This window comes from Bidens hawaiensis, unplaced genomic scaffold, assembly GCF_021521415.1.
Source record: "Bidens hawaiensis isolate Kalapana, Puna unplaced genomic scaffold, B.hawaiensis_p1.1 tig00035022_1, whole genome shotgun sequence".
NCBI classification, from domain to species: domain Eukaryota; kingdom Viridiplantae; phylum Streptophyta; class Magnoliopsida; order Asterales; family Asteraceae; genus Bidens; species Bidens hawaiensis.
In genome coordinates, this window is record NW_027505341.1 from 22,068 (window position 1) to 28,390 (window position 6,323).

Here is a 6,323-nt window from a genome sequence, read left to right on the forward strand (position 1 = left end):
GTAGGGTCTGAGTTTTCTGTAGGTCAACTTGCAATTGTATCTCCAATTATGTCCGTCAACTCTGAATTTTCAGTCCTTAAGTTACAGTTTTCAGTAATCAGATTAAAATTTTTCTTTAAAATTTCATGGCTTGGAATGGTGGATGGTGAAAGGTTTAAATTGAAGGGATCAGATTCAGAAGATTCATAAATTTGGGTTTGGGGTTGAGTTTGGTGTATTGGGCTGTGAATTATTGGTGAACTTGTATGTGATAAGGGGTTTAAGGTTTGTATCAAAGGAGTTTGGCTTTGGGTAGATGATGATGAAGGAATTTCGTTTTGGGTAATGTTTATGGTATGAGATGGTGATTGGTAAGGTGTGTCTGGTTGGCTTATAAGATGGGCTTCAATGAATTCAGGTATGTAAGGTTCCTAGATTTGGGTTTGGTGGTGAGTGTGTTGGTGATGGAATATATTGCTCATGGGTTTGGGTTTGGGGTGGTGAAACAGGTGGTGTAAGGGTTGTAATATGGTGAATGACATCAGAGACAACTTCATCAAGGTCCCCCCCCCCTCAACATTTGCTTATATTTCTTCCTCACTGCTCACCACTGGTGAAGCAGGAACCTCCATTACTTCAAAATCATTATTTACCAAACATGGAAGTATATCAAACTCTATCTCCTGATTAAATAAACTTGTTACCCCCAATCTGCTAATCCTCCTATACACATTTGGATCTTGAAGAACTAGTGTTACACCACCAGTTGGCAAATCAGGGTACAATCTGTTGAAGATAATTTGTAAGAATCTTGGATACATTAGAAACTTATCTTCCTCTCTCTTTCTCACATTTGTTATCATTCCTTCGAATATCATTCTTGAAAAATTGATTGGTTGATCATAGAGAACAGCTATAGTAGTTGTTGAAATTTCTCTGCTCATTAGTGTCCAAGTCCCTCTTTGTGGAGTCAGACTTTGAATGATATGATGCATCAGAAAACTGTAGATTAAAGGAAACATTCCCTTCTGGAACTGTCTCTCATTAATTTTTCCCTGGTACCCCCAATGTTTCTCAAAACACCCTCAACAATCTCTGCTGAGAGTATGATAATTGTTCAGCAAAATCATCTTTTAACTGAGGGCTTGCGCGTATGACTTGCTCAGTTATTTCAATTTCCCATCCAGCACAGTGTCCTCAATTCTTTTGCCATTTATATCTTCCACATACTGTTTTGATCTCCTGAAATTTGTATGTTGATTTCTGTAGATTATCGGGCTTTCAGTTAGAGCAAATCTCAAATTTGAGCAAATCTGCCAATTGATCATGAGCTCCAAAGGGTGATTTTCATCTATAATTTGGAAAACGCGCACAAATTGTGCTTTGGCACAAATTTGTGTGTCATATCTGCACACATACAAGCAACACACACATTTAAAGCATAAGTTAGTCGATTTGAACATTAATTGAAAATGCATATATATAGAACTGAAGAAGAAAGCATAAAATGATAGTCTTTTTGAACCTGTTCTTCGACAATTTAGTAACCTACACGTCAAACAGAGATGTTAGTAAACTGAAAATTAAAGTCCTAAACCCACATAATGAGTGTCGAAAATCATTTCATCAAAGCTTACCAATTAGAAATTAGGATGAATGATAATTTTTAAAGTGATTTGGTGAGCAAAGGTTCAATGACTTAAGTCGCGAGTAAGCTGGGAATAATAAAAGAGAGAGAGGGAAAAGTGAATGAAAATTATTTTAAGTCCCCCTTTATACTATGCCCTTTGTGTTTGAAAGTGGGTTTAATTGCTTTTTGTGATTTAGTCGCGGAACATTGCCAAAATCCCATATTCAAATTTTAAACACAAAGCTTGCTCGGCCAAGGTATTGTACAAAAGCTTGCTCAAAAATTAGGTTTGATATAACAAATAAGTAAATAATAGAAGTTTGCTCGAAATTAAAGTTATCAATAAAATATCTTTACAAAGATTTTCATTTGTCAGACTTTACTCGAAATATCAAACAAATTGAAGTTTACTCGACAGACAAGCAAAGAGTCAAATTTGTCCAAATATATACTATCAAGTATACTCGAAGAACAAAGTTTACTCGAAAATGCTTAAAAACATCAAGTATTCTTGATGACACATATAATATTAAATCCTAACATAGAAGTGTGCTCTAAGTATAAAGTGTGTCCGAGAAACAAAGTTTACTCAGAAACACTTGTATTTCAGGAACAAAGTATTCGGACTAATTTAAAACATAATCACAACAATAATTTATCAAGTATGCTCAAATGAGACAAAATGTCACACGATCATCCAAGTTTATTCGAAAAACACATATTCAGCAAAAATTACACAAGTATGCTGAAAGATACTTAGTAATTCTCACAGTATAATCAGGCATAATCATAAATAAACAAATCATCAATTATATTTCATTTTGAGAATACATTTTCTATTAAAAGGAAATACCTTTTAACTTAAACCTTATGTTAAATAGTTTTCCTTTTGGATTAAATCTTTAAGAGTAAATGATGCATTTTGAGATCAAATTTCAGTTTTATCATTACCAATCCTTTTCTTTTTATGAAAAGTTCCCAACATGGGATCATATTGATTAAGTCACCTTTCAATACTTCATTCTCAGCATCATTATGACAGATTAGGCTGGTTAATAGCAGGTAATAACTTAGCATAATTTTCGTTACTTTGGTGATATTCTTTAGGTTCAATTGTTTGCATAATACATAAATGGATAACACTTATTGCACTATGATGTCTCATATCTCTTCTCAAAGCTTATTTGGCTTTCTCCATATCACCCCAAATTGACTACAACCCCTTGATATGTCGCCAAAATATCTTTTAAGGACAATACATGAATATTTTATTAATAAATTTGTCTTTTCAAAGCTTTTCAAACTCTGAGCTTGAACATTGGACTTACAGGCCACACAGTTCGTACTTACATGTCTTACATTCAAGGTGTTTAGGACTTATAATGATGCCCCACTTTTGTAGTTCTAGTTTAAACCATCAAATTTGTAATTTTATCAACTTTTGGTTGATGTATAATATTTTTCCACAGATTTTTATTCATTGTCATATATCATTTTGAGTGACCAACATACCAACAAGATTGTGTATGAATGGATAGTTACTTTTCTGCCTATCATTTGAAGAGATTTATCATGCATATTAAGTTTAGCATTTTCATTTAGTTTATATCACCTCAGTTTTTACACATCACGGAAAGCTACCATACTTATTAATGACTGCACTAATAGTTTTTTAACCTATTAAATCCATACGATTAGTGTAAATAACCAATATTATATCATTTCCTACAAGGTTGGATCAATTTCCATTTAAAACATTTTAAGCTTTTTTAAAGCTTGAACTGAATAATCTTATCATGTCTTTAATACCTCAAGTTTGCTCTTTTATAAAAGACATTTTACTTCTAAAAATTTCTTTGATAATCTATTCAATCAAACAAGTTTCAGTACAAAAGTAGATTTTGACAAAGACAAACTGTTCACATATTCAAACATAATCAGTAATCATTGTAGGTTCCCAGCCGGATCTACACGGAATATCTCGTTCTACGTAGGTGCGGAATCCCTACGTAAGACGTTACGAGTGTAGAAGACGATACGAGTTAACACGATCGAACACACGTTACAATAAGAAAAGACACGTTGTATATTGCAACCGGAAACACGTGATCTCAATCACTGATTACAGGACTCGTTACACGTAAACTGAATACTTGTTACAAAATCAGCCGTAGCCTAGACTTTATATTCACGACAACTTCGCCTGGCATATTCAGGCGAAGTTGTCCCTAACTTCGCTTGTCTAACAAGTTCGCCTATATCAGCGAACTTGTTAGCTAACTTCGCTTAATACACAATACAAATCCAAACGACTCGATTACAGACACTAGACACTGAACTACTGACATCATGTACCAACAGACTCCCCCTTGGCAGTAGCTTCATCTCTTTATCTTCAAGCACGTGTCTTGTAATCTTCAACAATCTTGAATCTTCATCTTTAAGCATGAACTCCTTCGCGTACACAAACTGATACAACTCTTTGATATTTCTTCGCTTCGTCTTTCCAAGCAGGAACATAAAAGATCTTCTTCTCATTCAGCACATGCAGATCAGCTTGTGACAAGTTCACTAGATGCATCGGATCATAAACTCTCAGCAGCTCTTGTTCATCTTCGTCCTCCATCACTGCTTCAGCTGTCTCACAATCTACAAACCACCACTTCAGGTCTTTGAGCACATCCTTGGGAAATTGTTTCATCGGCACTTCTTTCAAACACCGGATCGGCTTATACTTCATGATCATCCAAGGTTTACCATCTGCTCTCAATCCTCTATCTTTTTCTTCGATAAGTTTTCCCTTTTGTGGTTTCAACAGCTCGAACTTTTTTTCTTTTATACTCTCCTTCCATACTATCGTCCCAATGACTCTAGCCATATTATCATCACTTCGGTTAATAAATCCCAATCTGGCTAAGTCTTTCATTTCACACTCAGGCAATGTATTCAACGATCTCAGCAGCCTTTTGAAGTACTGAACACCATCATATCTCTTAATCACAAAGAGCCTCAACTGCTCATCATATATCCAGCATATAATCCCCTTTCTCGATTCAGCATAGCCTCTAATGTTGTAAGTCTTCTTAAACATAGTAGGGACCGCCGGTTTCTTCGTTTTGACGAACCACTGAGCATAGCCTTCTTTCCATCTTGGCTGCTCTTCCCATTCCGTCTCATCACTTCCAATCTCTCTACTCATATCTGCCTTCTCGACTTCCGGTATCTCATGCTCTACATTCTCCTCGACTATCTCTCCTTCTTCAATATCATTATCAATCACAATCTCTGCACCAATCTTTTCTATCTCCTCAACCGGTAATACATCATCATCACCTATGAACTCATCATCCATCTCCTCAACTTCCACGACCACCACATCATCACCACCAGCTGCACTTGTTGATTCCCCCTGAGATGTGGAAGTCCCAAGAGCTTGTTCAGTTCTTGGCAACTCTCCACCTGCACCTTTCGATGCATTGGGATCATCGTCTCTATCATTTCGTCTCTTGGTCCTCAGCTCATCGCCTTTACAGCTCGTCTCCCCCTGAGATGCCAAGAACTCCTTCAAAGCATCTATGATTTTGCCATGTTCTACCAGCAGGGACGACTGCATCTGATTCTCTGCAACTAGGCGTTGAATAGCCTGGGTCTGGATAAGATTTATCTTGATTGTTCTGCCACGACCCGTTCAAGTGCTGCTATTCGTTCAGAGTCTGATAAGGTTGCATCGAAATCAAACCTCAGATGAGATATATCTTGAGTGTACTGAGGAGGGATTTCCGATGTAACCGGGACCTCAGAAGTAGGCATAGACGTAACCGCAGGTGGTATCATCACCGATAACCCTGCAGTGGCCACAACCGTCGACTCAACAAATCATGCCACGACCTCCGTTGGAGTAAGAGTTGGAGGTGGCAACGAGACAATCTCCGGAGCCGATAGTTGAGATGAAGTGGGTGGGAGACCAAATGAGGATGAGGTAGCCACCACGGGAATGTCCGTGGTGCTTGGCCTAGTAACCTGTAATGATGAGGGAACCATTGTCATACCGGATAGTGCGGGTGGAGTGAAACGTACCACCCTTGAGCTCTCACCAGCTCCCGAACCAGCACCTGCCCGTTCCCTACTTGATCTCCGAATCAACTGTTGAACTTCTTCTTCATAATCTGACTCGCTATCATCATCAGTTCTCTTTCTTTTCCCATGAGTTCGTTCTTGATTTATAAAAAATCGTCTCGCTACATTCACATCATTATCAGAATCAGAGTCGGCTACTGTTGTAGCTGCCCTAGTGACATTCACACTCGACACCCTCTCAACCGAAACTTGCACATTCTCTTCAGGGTCCACCCTCTCCATGTCAAAGAATCCTTGACCGCCAAACTCTGCGTCAAGATCTACGTTCTCCTCCGGTGACACAACAGGAGCAGCAGGTATAGCTTGAGGTGCTCCTGCCTGTTGTGGTGCCGGGTCCCGAAACTCGTCCCCACGAGCAGGCACATACTCCGGGTTGATCAAGTACCCAAATAGTGGAGTATGCCGAGGACGGAGCTCAGGTTTGCTCCTCGCACTAGAGGATCTGCATTGGGCGAAGATCCTTTTGCTCACACTTTCAACGTATCTGATCGGGCGGCGCTGAGGTAGCGTTGGAGCAACATGATTCAGGATCATTTGGAGGAATCTTGTATACATGATAAATCTCTCACGCGCCACC